The sequence below is a fragment of the Glycine max genome, chromosome 19 (assembly GCF_000004515.6).
Source record: "Glycine max cultivar Williams 82 chromosome 19, Glycine_max_v4.0, whole genome shotgun sequence".
NCBI classification, from domain to species: domain Eukaryota; kingdom Viridiplantae; phylum Streptophyta; class Magnoliopsida; order Fabales; family Fabaceae; genus Glycine; species Glycine max.
Window position 1 is genome coordinate 29,464,348 of NC_038255.2, and position 16,792 is coordinate 29,481,139.

A 16,792-nucleotide genomic window follows, 5' to 3' on the forward strand; every position below is an offset into this window, starting at 1 on the left:
GAGTTATCAATGCAAAAGGAATTTATTCCAGGTTTTTCTGTTCTAATTCTTTTCTTGTTATCTTGCATTCGTCCTTAGATTTCTTTTGGGTTTTATTCGCTCGGGAGAGGGTATTTCCTAATAAGGGTTTGAGAATTAATGCATGCATTTGTTTTAGGGGTTATACACTTGGGAAAGGGTAACACCTAACAGAACATCTTAAGAAAAGAATCATTGGGTTAGCATTGCTAGGCATAGAATGATAATCCACTGCCCATGCATTTAAGCAACATCTAGAACTTAACTTTAATGCATTTTAATTATTGAATCTTCGCAAAGGCATTTGGGAGATAGGTAGTTAAAATAGGCTTGCCAACGTGAGGCATCAAGGGCAAGTAATTAACAGATGTGGGTAGAACTAATACCAGTGCATTGGTAATGAATATCATATTTACATGCATCGTAGGCCAATTGGGTTTGTCCGCTCTTGGCGTCTTCATTAATTGTCTTTCTTTTTAAACTATTTGATTTAGTAATAGCACTCTATTCCGACACTTATTCCTGTTTTTATTATTTTACTCTTACTTACAAATTGAGAAGTATCTAATAAGTGCAATAAAATCCCTGTGGAAATGATACTCGGACTTCCGAGGTTTACTACTTAAGAGCGATTTGGTACACTTGCCAAAGTCTCAACAGCTTCCCAAGGTAACCAACCCATCTTTTTCCTCTGCTAAGCCACCACCAATAGCAAAAACAACGCCGCCTCCACCAACAGCAAAAACTATGCCGCCTCCCCTTCCCATAGTAGATTCCCACCTTCCTGTTAATAAGCACCACACACTCTCCTCTGACCCCCTCCCTGCCGCCAGTCTCCGGTCCCACACAAAGCCTTCCAGCCACGGCATCCATCCCTCCGACATCCGCTTCTCCCTTTCTATTGTGTGTTTCGCCACGGTCAGGGACACAAATCTCCACCACCCCTTCTTCCTCCTCCTCTTTGCCATTCTCGTCGCTGCCAAAGGGCTCTGTCTCCACAACCATCTTCAGGCACTAATTCCAACACCCATTTTCATTTGGGATCCAGGTTCTGTTTTCTGCACCCAACACCTTGAGGACAGGGTGTTTTTGATGGGCTAGGGAATGTTAGGAAGAAGATGCTCTGCCATGGAAATCTACCATAGGGGTAGTTATCAGTCTAGAAGCAGTTATTGTGGTGGTTATTGTAGCGGTTATTGTAGTGGGATTGTGGTTATTGTACATATTTGATAGGCCTTTAAATATCAAGAAACACTAAATAAAATGTAGAATATTCAGACTTAAGTTTGTTATTTCCTTTCTTCCTCTTGGAGACTGCCCTTAGTCTCGAACTTAAGGGAACCACCGCTAACATTGGACCTTTAAGATCCCTTTTATAATGGGGAAATTAGATCCATGGGCCTAATTTCCTTGATTAGATAATGTTGATCATAAGATAAGATTGAATCTAATCTTATCTTACCTTATTCGATAATTTTGTGTGATCTTACCTTAAGCTTTCTCCCGATAATTAGGAAAGATAGAGTTTCTGTCTTTCCTTATTTATATCAGTCGAGTTTCCTAGAACAGAGTAAGAGATATACCAGATTGGTTGTTAAGTATGGAAGTGTGTCAAGTTTGAGTAGTACATAAATTAAATATTATAATTGCATAATGGTTAAAATAAAATAATGTAAGATATAAAAATGTGTAGCGTGAATGAGTGAAAAAAATATAAATAAAAAAATTGTTTTATTTAAAATGGGTAATAAATATTATAAGGATAAAAAAGGAATAAAATATCAAAACCTAGAAGTTAACATTTCAAAAAATGTTATCTCAAGTAGTATTTCAAAAAATGTTACTCTAAGTAGCATTTTAAAAAATATTACACTATTAGAAAATATGTTTTTTACATCGGTTATTTATGACTTTCTACATCAGTTTTTAACCGATGTTGAAAGTATTATCTTTAACATCGGTTTTTTAAAACCGATATTAACGTAAAATTGACAACATCGGTTATTTCAATAACCGATGTTATATAATAAGAATTACACCCAAAAAATGTATGAATGTTGAAAGTTAACATCGGTTTTTATATAAAACCGATGTTAACTTATAAACGTTAACATCAGTTTAAGTAAAAAACCAATGCTAACTTATTGTAGAAAATCGATGTTAACATTTTTTATGTTAACATCGATTTTTAATAGAAATCGATGTTAACGTATAAGTCAACATCGGTTTTTTTTTACAGAAATCAGTGTTATTAACATCGGTTTTTCAAAAAACCGATGTTAATATATACAAACACCATCGGTTTTTTGAAAAGCCGATGTTAAGTTATACGTTAACATCGGTTTTCTGGAAAAATCGATGTTGTTTGTGTATATTAACATCAGTTATTTTAAAAAACCGATGTTGTTATTAGGAATTTTTTTTAAATACTCTGTTTGTTTTTACAAAAAATCCAAAATTTAACCTGTAAATATAAAATCAGATCACACAACACATTACATATTATTTAACAAAGGATGAACAAGAGAGCAACAATAATAACAATAGTGAGGGCAATGTGTCCCTAGTTATGGCTGGGAACTCTTCAAATAGTGTGAAGGAAGACAATATGGAAGACATAGAGAGGCATCACATTGAGATAGATGAGGGAGAGTTCAGTGATGGACTCCCTTATAAGCCTAGTTTGATGTATCATAGTTCTAATAACCAACAATCTGAGGACTTCTTTGCTGGATACTTGATGAGTTGGGCATAACTTATGCAGAATTTAATTAGTTTTATATGATTAATAAAGTATTTTGTTTTAAAAAAAATAAAACTAAACATCTGATGTAACAAATATATATATATATATATATATATATATATATATATATATATAGTGGGAGAATTAAGATTACAAGGATTCATTAATTAGTTACTTTATTAGTCGTTACAAGGGTTCATATGCTAATCAGCCTGTGTCATTTCTATCAAGTGGCTTAATCCATTTAGAAACTGTACAAGTTATAGTTGATGCTGAAGAGACTAATAGGATTGGTGTCAACAACTCTGCTAATATAGGTTCATTTGAAGAACACACTACTAGTTTTGGTTGAAGGCAGATGTGTATAGGCTACAAAACCATTGCAATGCCATGCAGGCACAGATGGAGACAATGGTGGTGGAAAAGAAGAAAGGCTTCTTCAAGTGGAAGTAAATATTAGGCAAGAGTGGGCATGACAAAATGGAACAAGAGCTTGAAGGAAATGGAATGTACATGCCTGTGGACCTTAAAACTAGATTGGTCAATGCTAAAGGTACTAGTAAGAATAATACTCACAAGTGGAGAAAATCCATGTCATGAAAACCACAGCCACCAAAACTTAGTTTCTTATGTTCAACAAATTAATATATTGTGTATGTTCGTTTTTTGGTGTATGAAACGTAAGATCAGCTTTTGTATCTGGAATAAACTCAATAAGGATGTGAGTATGCCATACTACTCACCTAATGGCTTATGTTCAAATGTTATTGTACACTAGCAGGTTTGTAAATTTAATTTGAGTTTGTTTAGGTATTGTAAAGTAGAATATTATTGAAATTGTTTTTGAAAGCTTACCTCAATAAATTGAATATTGTCTAATATTAGAAGTATGTTTGTTTATTTTATGTAGCATGAGAAAAATTATAATTATCCTCCCATTTTCTCTTCTATTTCATTTTAATCCATGTAAATGAATATTGTTTTTGAAAGCTTACCTCAATAAAATGATGGCTAAAACCATTCAAAAATGATGGCTAATAGGAATGGTTGCACCAGCTCTGCTAATATAGGTTCATTTGAAGAACACTTTACTTAATAATTGTATTTAACAGTCAATGCCATAGTTTTGAAAACAAAAATGGATAGCATTAAGATCACTAATTGAACCATATTAACTTAATACTACTACTCCTTTTGTTAAGAAATAAATAATAATAGGATTATTTGTTTCTTATAAAAATGACAAGAGAAGTATCATTTGCAAGTTGTCACTCACTACTTCAGTAGTGTAGGTTTTTTTAATTTGTGTATTTTTTCCATGCTCATAGTCATGGTTGCTTCAAGGTCTCTTTTGAGGATGGAACAAATACCTGCTACGTTCTTCAACCATGACTGTGTTCCCAATACATGCAGGTTTAAGTATGAGGACAGTACTAATGATGATTATGGACACAACAGTACTGGCATTGTTATTAGGTTGATTAAGATGTAGATGAGGGGAAAGAGGTTTGCATCAGCTATTTGAAGATTGGTAGGGACTATTGTACAAGGAAAAGGATCTTGATGGAGGATTATAGGTTTACTTGTGGATGTGATAGGTGCAAGATTGAAGCTAATTGGGATGGTGAAGAAAACAACAGTGACTGACGTGAATCTTACAGGGCAAAACGTTTGATACAGGATTGTTGACGGAGAGGGACGCCACTTCCAGAGATGGAAGATAAGTCACGGTGACACCACAAGGAATCAACCTTGATAAGTCAGAATTTGGTTCAACTGGAACCTTGAGAGAAGCTTTCTCACGTATTTGAAAAGAATGCCAAAAGTCCATACATTCATTTTGAGGAAAATATATATAATTCACCAAACCCTAAAACAAAATAAACTGGTGCAACTGAAAAGGCATAGGTTTCAGTTACAACCACCAATTTATTTATTTAATTGCAATTATTAAATAATAATAAAATAAAATTAAAAATTATGGAAACATGGGCCTTCAATCATCATCAATGACAGTTATACAAATGACCAGTCTTGTCTCTATGACGTGTTGGGCCTGTTTAAGTCTGCCTCTGGTCACGGGCCCTTCAAGTGATTCATAGTCCCTGCCCTTAGTTGTGTCCTCATCACTGTGTTGGGCCTTTTTAAGTATGCATCTGGTCATGGGACCTTCAAGTGCTTCATGGTCCTTGCCCTTAGTTGTGTCCCCATCAGTGACCTTCCATATGTGCGGTTTCTTAACAAGTATGTTTGTGAAAGGAATCAATATACTAAAAACACCTTAATATAAAGCAAATGGCATTGGCAAGAAGGTAGATCCAAAAATTGAATTCTATACTCAACATCTAGGTTTATCTTCTCCTAAGGAAAAATGGAAGTCTCTTAATTGAACACGAAATCTCATTTTCATGCTCGTTCAAACAGCATGCCCTCTAGACCATACCCTCTCATCCTACAGTCCAATAAGTACTTGGACAGGTTAAGGTCTTCCAATGAAGCCTCCTCTTCCTCTTTATCCCTTAATCATAAGCTAGGAAGGTTGCAAGATCTGCATGAATGTGTTGAAAAATTATTCCAGCTTTCCATCTCCCAAGAAGCACTTAACCATGAGTGTCAAGAAAACCGGGTGAATGAGCTTTTGAATGGATCCTTAAGGCTCTTAGATGTGTGCACAATCGCAAAAGACTCTCTATTGCACACAAAAGAATGCATGCGAGAATTTCAATCAGTTATGAGAAGGAGAAAGGGGGGTGAAGTGGAGCTCAAGGTAGAGATTAAGAAGTTCTTGACTTCAAGGAAGGTGGTGAAAAAGGCCATCTCAAAAGCCTTGGCAAATTTGAAGGGTACTTCAAAAAATTGCAACATCTCATCTGTAAACAAAGACAATCAATTGATTAACTTATTAAAGAATGTGGAAGTGGTCACTCTATCAACATTTCAGGCATTACTTCAATTGATCTCAGGGACCACACAATCAAAGTCAAGCAGCTGGAGTTTGGTTTCCAAGAAACTAAGTTGCTCACAATTGGCATGTGAGAGTGAATTTGCCCAACTTGATGAAGCATTACAATCATGCATGTTTGCCAAGACAAGCAAATTTGAAAGCATGAATAAGCTGCAAAACCAATTGGAGAAAGTGGAGTCTCTTACTCAAGATCTTGAAGAAGGGCTTGAGTTTTTATTTAGGCATTTGATAAAGACTAGAGTTGCCCTTCTTATTCCCCTAGTTCCCTAACAAGTACCCACAAATAACTACACTGCCTCTATATTGTTCTGACATCAACCAACATTATATTAACTACTGTTCAGCTTCCCAAAATTTATATAAATAAAGAAGATAATCCTCATAAAAAGAGAATCATGCAAGCACATTTCAAAATTTAAAATAGGAATAACTCAAGTTAAAAACTATTCATTTTTTACAACTCTAAACAAATTAACTAAGGTACACTTGGCAAATTTGCTTTCACTAATATTAGTAAGTCATCACCATTCAAGTTAAAGTTAGGTTGCTATGAACACGAAGGAAAAAAAAATATTAACATTCACTTAGTAAATGAAATAACAATATGCACAAACCACTTAACATGCCAAAACTTGTGTAGGTGAGTACCTTATGAAGAGGCCAACTAGCTTGTGACAGCTAATAAGTCAGAATTGAAGAAATTTCTACATATATAATTGAAGAAATTTGTTATGAAACAAATGAAGTTAATACGATGTGCTCCGTAAAAATTTTAATACACCTATGCAAACTAATTACAGCTTATTTTCCTGCAAACTACCCAAAGACCTTGTCAGTAGCCCATTACCAGTGGCACGTCCAAGATGATGAGCTTCAATAAACATTAAAATATCATGTTAAAATACAATAAAGGAGATAAAATGGCAAGGTGTCAGCCTTCAAGCATAAATCAATCTGCATTCTGCAACCAAACATCAAATCTCCTTATTTGTGCCTTTCTTTTTAAGTCATGCAATATTATGTATTGTTTACTACTAAGCAAGATGAAGGAGAAATCATAACATCATGGGTCAGCACAAACAAATATAATTATTTATACTTCACATTAGCTCAGGCATTTCATCAAATAGGTTGTAGGCAAGTAGGCAAGTTGAAAACGAAAACACTACGAGACCACATCACGAGAACACATCATGTTATCAACACAACATGAACTATTTATACTTCGCATTAGCTCAGCCATTTCATGAAATAGGTTATAGGCAACTTGGTTAAATACTTAAATCCTGAAAGTCCTAACAACTACCCCAACACAAGGCATCAACTACCATTGAAGATCATGTAGCACACGTAAACAAAGCACATTATATTGGGTGGCAGAAGGACATACCTGTGGACCTTGCGACGCTGACTATTTTTGCACGATGGAGAAGCACACCTGCGTCGGTGGTCAGTGTGGTGTTGCGCGGTGAGTGTTTTGGCACGCTTGCGACGGTGGTCAACGTGGTGTTGCGAGAGTGGGAGCGAGAGTGCGAGAGTGGGAGGGAGACTGCGAGAGTGCGTGGGCAGTCCAGTTTTGGATTTTAATTAAGTCACCCAACATTGATTTTCTGAAAAGAAAAAAGAACTTATGTTAACGAGTGAATGTTAACATTGGTTTTTAAAGAACTGATGTTAACGAGTGCATGTTAACATCGGTATTCACTCGTTAACATCGATTTTTTAAAAATCAATGTTAATAAACTTATTTTATTTACAACAATGCCACCTCGTTTTTATTAACATCGGTTTTATCAAAAACCGATGTTAATATGTCGATGTTAAATCTGCTTTTTGTAGTAGTGTTAGAAGTTATTAAAAAAACTTTACCAAACAGTCAAACAAACTTTTCAACCAGTAAAAAATATTAAAAATTAGTTGAAATGATATGTCAAACATATCGTTAGTTTTTTTTTTGTTTTAAATTGTACCCTTGGTTGTTTTAGAATTTCAATATATAATTGTTCAAATTGTAGCCTTCTATGTAGTTAATACTTTTTAGTATTGATAACTTATGATGTTATTTCTTAGTGAAAATAATATAGAATACCGATTCATAGGAGGATAAATGCAGTTGATGAAAATAGTACAGAAAATTGCAAAATAATAAATGAAGGTAATGTAGTCTAAATCTGCATATATTAAATACTAGTGCATGTATCCATGCATTATATGTCATTTTTTTATTTACACATAAAATTCTTTAACCTTATTTTGTTAAATTATGGAGAATCATTTATAAAAATATACTTAAACCCTAAATGTATGAGTCGCTCAACAGTTGAGTATGGTCTTTTGACAAAACAAGGTGTGTTTGAAAAACCATTTACTCAAAACATATAATATATACGAAAACTATTTACAAGAAGACAAAGGAGACAAAGGTGATTTTCTGTAATTCGTGTTGTAGTGGAAGATGCCATCTTTGGTTATGTCACCTAAGTGTCAATCATTTCAGACTTTTTACATCATTATATGTATAATTGATGTAAAAAAAGTATTTGTTATAAGTATAATTGAAGTAAAAAATTTTATAAACATTAACATTGATTTTAAATATAATCGATGTGTAAAAAATCTTTTCTTTATCAGTTATATTATAACTGCGAGGTAAAACGTAAAAAATAATTGACACTTGGTGATGCCACTTAAAATGACACCTTCCGCTACCGGACGAACCAGTGATAGAAAATCACTCTTATTGTATAAATAGTTTTTATACTACACCTTTCGATCAGTAAATAGTTTTTCAAAAACATCTAGTTTTGTAAAAAAAATGGTTTAATATGAAACAGTTTTGCAAATCACTGATGTCCGTGCTAGATAATAAACATACAGCCCTTGTAAATTGTTAGACAGGTGAACAGTGATGAAAGTACACCTTATTTATATTTTTAGATGCATACTATACCATGTAAAGTGTTAGAAACTTGAAGTGAATGGAATAAAAAAGAGAGCAAAAAAATAGATGTATGTAATAAGAAAAGAAGAAATAGATTAAAAAATATGATATAAAGGAGATGAAAAGTGAATGTGTGAACAATGTAACTTTTAATTTTCTAATCTTTACCATTTATATATAATTTAGATTTGTATGTGTGTGGGTGTTTTAAGAATTGTTTATATATATATATATACACATACTTTTATGTTTACTTTAAAAAAAATATTTGAAGGACATTAACATTAACATCTCTCTATATATGAATGAAAGAGGCTGGTAGTAATTTACCAATAACTGCAGGTTAAGGGAAATAGACGAGAACTTATGCCTTCAATGCATGTCAAAAAAATAATTCAAGAGGTCGGTTTGGAAAGTTTAGTGAGTGTTCAACCAGCAAGGAACCGATATATTGGCAGAAGAAAAGAGAGCATGTTATATCTTATGCATGTGTTTGATCCTTAACCTGCAGCTGAACTTATCCTCATACACAAAGCCCTGTTGGGTAAGTTCAGCTGTGCTCTCTATCTTCTGTCAGCATGCTATATCTTATGCATGTGTTTGATCCTTCACCCTCTCTGCATAAAATACGAAAGAATATTATGCATTAAGATTATCAACCCCATATAACTAGAATAAAGGGAGAAAGCAAAGGGATACATAATATTGATCGATAATAGTACCTTTGCACAAGTTGTGGCATATGCATGGTGACGTTCAATCTCACGGCAAAAGAAACCCAAGAGAAGATTGAGAAGAGGAAACCTACCAAGTGTTTTTGGGTTTGGGAAATAGAAGTAATAAGAAATTAAGAAACCACGAAGAGGGGCTATTTATGGTTATTACGGCAGGAGGCAACCTAGAGAAGAACCAGGTTAGCTGTTGAAAAAGTAGTTAACCAAATTAAGTATTGTCTGGTGAGATTTAAAAAACAGTACGCAGTTTCTAGACCTGTAGAAAAACACGTGCTATGCTCAATTTTGTATATGGCTTAAACGATTATAGGATTATATCATCTGTTTATATATATATATATATATATATATATATATATATATATATATATATATATATATATATATATATATATATATATATATATATATATATATATATATATATATATATATATATATATATATATATATATATATATATATATATATATATACATACGCAAATCATATTACAAGTAAAAAAATATTTACTCACAATCGTCATTGGAGAACTTGATTGACACAAAAGAAATAATTAGAATTTAATTAGATTTATTTGAACCAATGTCATATTCATAAAATCATCTATTTTATGTTTCGTATTAGTTTTTTCTGTTTTAAATTAAAAATACTTTTTAATTTTTGTGGTTAATTTTTTTTAATATTTAATTATATATTTAAGGTGATCATCATATCTTCAAACAGAAATTAATTATTAATAAAGTTATTTTTTTACCAATAACATGATTATAAAAATAATATCTTATTATTTTTTTAATTTAAGGGTACACACCACAAGAAGCAAAGTGGTGAATTTAATGACAACCATAACAGTTACAGATTTAAAGGTTTTCTAAAGCTTTCCTTTTCTTGATTGTCTGGCCGAATTGCAGAACAGTACTGACTTGCATGACCAACAAGCTTTGGCATTTGACCGTTCCAAAATGATAGATTAGACCATTATTACAGTGACTAATATTATGCTAACGGAATTGAATTTAAATATCTTGAATAAAGATTTAGGTTTGAGTTTTACCGAAAAAAAATTATATAACAATAGGTAATTAATCAACTAAGTTTTTAATGAAGATTAAAATTAATGAATAGTTCATATCTATCATAATAATGTATGATTAAAACAAGCTATGCTGTGCACGATAGGAAAAAAGATATTGAAAACAATACTTTTTAGATTTAGATACTTACACTCATTCAAGATTTACGCCATTTTAATTTCCACATTGAAAAACACCTTCATCATATCCTTCTGCGTGTCTTCATCAATCCATGTGACACAATGGAACGGATAATCTATATATTATCTACAACACATCTAGGTGTCTAGCCACCAATTAACGGACCAAAATTCTGGAATTTCATAATGTAACGCATCCTAAGGTCCCACCTTTGTTTGATTTTGAAGGAGAAAACAAGCTAGTCAAAAACTGCATCCCTACTCGCTTGGATATTGTTTCTCAAAAGTACAAAGTTGGGGAAAAACACTATTGAGTTTTCCCTTCATTCAACATTTGTAGCTGATTAATGTCACTGTTAAGTTACTTAGAGACTTGCTACGTTTCAGAATTCTATTGGACAAAATAGAGTAGAAGGAGATAAATTTTTTGCCTCACCGCAATTCTGACAAGGGCTATTACGTGGTATTTGAAACATGAACAAACAAACAACAATACTATTTGGCACCCATTGGTTTTTCGAAAGAGGGGTAATATTCACAGGCCCTCCCGTTTTAAAATCGGGTTATTGAACCAACCCTTAATATAGATAGATAGATAGATAGATAGATAGAGATAATAATTCGTCTATTCATAAGAGGAGATGAGATCATATGAAAAATATAACCAATTCTTTCCTTTGTTTGGGCTACTGGCCATCCGTCGAAAGTTTCGGGTTTAATACAGATATTTTAGCAACAAATCCAATAAATCTTAGTGTAGTGTTAGGTGTATTGGTTTTTTTTTTTTTGGAAAGGGAGTGTGTGCTAGTTGTTTATTTCAAAGAATAGATTGGATCCAACCAAACTGCACTTTTTAGAGATAGAGATATAAAGATAATGGATATGATTAGTCACTAATTATAATAATTAAATTTCAAGAGAATGAATGATGAAGATATGAAGTAACTCGAAAAGAGTTACTCTTGAACTAAGTTGATCAACTACTACAAAAGTAAGATTCAACATTGGTTCTAATCCATGTTCAACATCGATATTAAAAGTATCTCACTTTCAACGTCGATTTTGAAACTGATTTTAAAAAGGACATTTGGCATTGGTTTTTTGCAAAAATCAATGTGGAACTTGTTGTCATAGATGCAATTCTATCATACTTTAACATCGATTTTGGCCAAAATCGGTGTTGCATCTTATTTCAACATCGATTTTTTCTGAAATTTCTCATTGTTGGTTCTACATTATTTGCATAATACGATAATCAATTATTCATAAACCAATCCTTAATTTTATGTACCGATTGGAAACTTATGATATGTTAGACCATCAACTAAAGTAAAGTAAATCATAATAATACTAACAAAAAAGTATATATATTTTGTGGTGGACACTACATAATATGCTTTATGTCCAGCTCTTTTCCATGAAGTCTCTATTTACCACCACCATCATCTTTGGAAGAGGCATAATTCCTTTGAAATTGCTTCTACCATAATCCAAATTAAACCCAAATCACTCACAATTACCCCTCATTCAACATAAATCCACATCACACACCCCCTCCACATATAAATACAATTACCAATTTGATGTCAAAAACACATGCCACATAACCACAAACCATTCTCAATTTCTCATCAAATCAAAGACTCATACATACAATTTTATTTAGAGCAAGTAAATGCAATTGAAGAACTTAAGAGAGATCAATACAATGTACATACATCACATGCAGGTTCAATACAACCATACCCTTTATCTGACAATCACTCTAAAAGATCATTTAGTGAGACAAAATTATGTTAGGCCCTGAGGGTACTCCCAACAGAAAATATAAAATTACAACAAATAAAGAATTGCATCTAACATTTTCCAAAATAAGCATGATTTCATATATTTTGGAAGTTCTAAATATGATTGTAACAAACTTTTGTCTACTCAAAATTTGTATTGAAAGAGTAAATTGTAATCAGGCACAATTACATAATTCCCAGGGCTAAACAAGCAAAAACACAAAATATTAGCAATTGAATGAATGGTATAAATCCTGATTTACTATTTTGCATGTATTACATACAATTCATACTAGTATTATGTGAACAGAGAGAAGTATCAATGAACCAAAGGGAAACTCTCAGTGATGCCAAATAGAATCATCATGTAGAGAATAGCTACCAATAGATCAGGGAAACTCTGAATGAGATTGAACAAAGATTCTCCTAAGCTCTTCACTTGTTTTTGATTTTGGGGGATATGGTTAGCGATTTTGTTCCTACAAAGGGGGCAAGTGGTATGATTCTTCAACCAAGCACCAATACAATCAGTATGATATCTGTAATTGCACAGTGGAAGAGACCTAGCCTTTTCCCCTTTACAAATTTGGCTTAGACACACTAAACAATAATCATCCTCATGCTCTTCATTGTCCTTCACTTCAGTGGCATATCCATAATGCTTATAAATTTTGTGCACACTCTGGATCATGTAGTTTTAAAATGATTGAGCCACAAAAGCAATGGCTCCAAAGAAGGTGAAAATGGAAGTCATGTTTCTTCTTGTGAATTGAGTTCAGAGAAACCACAAGGGAGGTTGGATTTAAATTGGCCACTTCCTTATATAAGTCTAGAAACCTTATAGGCCCCACTTGATTCTTTTTTATTTTTTAAAAGATTGAAGAATATTCCAACTTAGTAGTTAGGCCAATGGTATTGCATTTATGAAGTTCCATTTTGCTTGTGCAATATTGCTATGCAGCCTATACTAGAAGAAACAATCACCAAAGTTGTTATGCGTAAGCCAATGGAGAATAGACTGAGGTAATTTAGAAGGATGTCAAGTGGAAACTTATAACACGAACTTGGAAACCTAAAATGGCTGTCACAAATTACCATTGAAAATTCTTATCTTATACTAGGGAGGTTGATGTTCTCACAAAAGGTAATGCCTAATTCATGACTAGATAGCTTACGAAAATGTTTGTAATGCTGAAATTTAGGTCCTCTGTTTTATAGAAATACTAGTGATACTTGCAAATGATTCTATATTACATCTCTAACATAAACAATGTAGACCATGGCAAAATCAGAAATTTCAAAACTACCTGAGGTGAAAAATTTGCTCTAACAACAATGGCAGCCTTAGATTCCCTAAGCACCCTCTTCCAATCACCAAATTTTCGTGCATTAGTGCACCAATTCAAATGCTTCTCAAACAACATTAGCTTTTTCTCCTCGGGCTGATCCTCTTGAACCACATGGAGACATAGGTGTTGCCACAAATTCTCAACCTTCCTAAACACTTGGAATCCATAAGGAAAACAGGCAAAAAAAAAATGAAAGCATGAGGAAAAAAGGGAAAACAATTTGGCTCACGCGAGAAATGATATCACAGAAGAAGGGCGACGTGGTGTGGGCAAGCGGCGGCACAGTGGCAACATGAGAGTAAAGGGTTTCAAGAGAGAGAAGGTTTCAAGTGAGCTTGAGGCGCACCAGAGTAAGAGATCATTTAGAATTATTATCAAAATGTCAACGTCAGTTTTTAAAAACTATTGTTAAGTTATCTCGAACAACATTAGTTTCACATAAAATTGATGTTGATTGAGCACACACAACATCGGTTTTTTGAATACCAATATTAGCTGAGTTCGAAAAACATTGGTTTTATGAAAATCGATGTTAAGATTCTGCTATCAACATCGGTTTTTTAAAAACTGATGTTAACAATGACATTTTATTTACAAAAATCTCATTACGCATTTTGGAAAATCAGTTTTCGTCAAAATCGACGTTAATTGGGTTATGTTGAATCCTTTTTTTGTAGTAGTGATCCCTCATCATACATGTATGTATGTATGCATGTATGAATGTGTGTATGTATGTATATATGTATGCTTGTATGTATGTATGTATGTATTTTTCCTTACCATAACAATAGTGAGAACTGTAAATGTTTATCAACTTAGTCGAGGATTAATATTTGTCGTGAATTCTAACTAACCATTTCTATAAGAGTTGTCTTTCTAGGCATGCTTGTTCCATTTGCAAGACTTAAACCTAAAACCTTGTTAAAAAAATCTAAAACTAGTTCAGACTAATGACATATTGGACATGTTTGTCAAATGCTTAATATTTGATACATTGTTGTTAGTTTTCAATAATCGTACTCAAGTGCTTAGATCTCAAAGTGTTTAGAAAGCAATAGAGAATAGAGAAGAAAAAGTGGGAAAATTATTAGCTTTTCATTAGTGTTAACAAGATTAGTTATAAGACTTTACAATCAACACTAACAACTAACTAACTATTGGATATATTTTGCTATAAAGGATATAACAAAATTATCTAACTCCCTAAAACCATAAAGGTTCAAGCCACACTTAACAATTCTCCACCTTGGCTTGACCTTATGCTATACAATCAATAAAATTCTCACACAATGTTTGAATTTAGGCCTGAGTAATGCCTTGGTCAATGCATCTGTAGGGTTATCACCAAGACTGAACTTTTCTAGAATTACCTCCCCTTTTGCAATTACTTCCCTCACAAAATAGAGCTTGATATCTTATTTTGACTATCACAAAACACTTTGGAAACTATCTTCCCTGCATGCAAGCTTACTACCATTCCCTTCATCCAAATAGCTTTCTTTATTGCCTTAGTTAGAGCAATGAATTCGGTTTTAGTTGTGGACAAAAAGACCACATGCTGAAGATTGCATTTCTAGCTAACAGTGTTACCACAAAACTTAAACACATAACTTGTCAAAGACCTTCAAGTATCTAGACATCCAAAATAATCTGAATCAACAAACCCAATAACATCAGTGGTACTTTTCAAATATTTGAAAATCCATTTCAAAGCCTCCCAATGCAGTTTTCCTGGTTTCCCCGTATATCTATTAACCAAACTAATAATATATGCTAAGTCTGGCCTACTGCAGATCATTACATACATGAGATTGCCTATAACATTTGCATATGGTACCTTTTTCTTATAAGTAACTTCATTTTATGTTTTGGGTGAATCTTGATAAGAGAGTTTGAAATGTTGAGCCATAGGAGTTATCATTGCCTTTGACTATTTCATATTAAAATTCTTCAAAAACTTAGCTATGTAGTTCTTTTGATTCAAGGATAATGTCCTCTTAGATTTGTCCCTTAGGATTTGCATGCACAGAATCATACTAGCAGCATCCACGTCCTTCATTTCAAATTCACTCTCAAGAATTGCCTTCACCTTTTGAATTTCTTCCTTGCTTATGAAAGCTACTAGCTTATCATCTACATAGAGAAGCAAATAGATGATAGTACCATTCTCAGTTTTTCTTCAGTATACACAATTATCATACTCACATCTTTTAAACCCATTTTTCACAATGAAGGTGTCAAACTTTTTATACCATTGTCTTGGAGATTGCTTCATGCCATAGAATGTCCTTTTCCGCAGGCTCACCTTGCCTTCATGACCTTATGAAGCCTTTTGGTTGAGTCATGTGAATTTTCTCTCCCAATTCTCCATGCAAAAAAGTTATCCTCACATCAAGCTGCTCAATTCCATGTTCTCTTGAACAACCATAGGTAGTACTATTCTGATTGAGGGGTGTTTCACAACAAGAGAGAACACCTCATTATAATCAATGCCCTCTCTTCGTGTGAACTCTCTAGCCACCAATCATGCTTTGAATCTAGCCTTTTCAACCCCAGGAATTTCTTCCTTTAGCTTAAATATCCATTTTTAGCTGACCACTTTAGTCCCTTTTGGCTTGTTAACTAAAACCCACGTGCCATTCTTATCTAAGGAACTTAGTTCTTCATTCATAATAGAGGTGTTCGTGGATTGGATCAATTTTGGAGTGAAAATCCATCCAATCCAATCATTTTGGTTTTGTTAATTTATCATCTAGTCGATTTGGTTTAAAATTTTAATTTGATCTGATCTAGTCCAATTTAAAATGGTTTGATTGGATCAATTTTTGGATTTAATCTTATGATTTATTTATTTTTAGAAAATATTAAATAAAAGGTAAGATATATAATAAATATGATTAAAATAATATCAAATATCAAATATTTCATTCAAATTCCATTATATAACTAATAATAGTATATTTGTGCATCTTAACTCAAATAGTTAGTAAAAAAATATCTTTAATTAAATATACAATCAAATCTGTATTTCGATCC

General features: G+C 32.9%; 2 pseudogenes; one reads left to right on the top strand and one right to left on the bottom strand.

Annotated features, from left to right (window-relative positions):
* Positions 1-5,135: 5,135 nt before the first annotated feature.
* LOC100803103 (uncharacterized) lies at positions 5,136-5,999 on the top strand (annotated as a pseudogene).
* Positions 6,000-12,726: 6,727 nt separating this feature from the next.
* Positions 12,727-13,161, bottom strand: LOC113000463 (RING-H2 finger protein ATL60-like; annotated as a pseudogene).
* Positions 13,162-16,792: the final 3,631 nt, after the last annotated feature.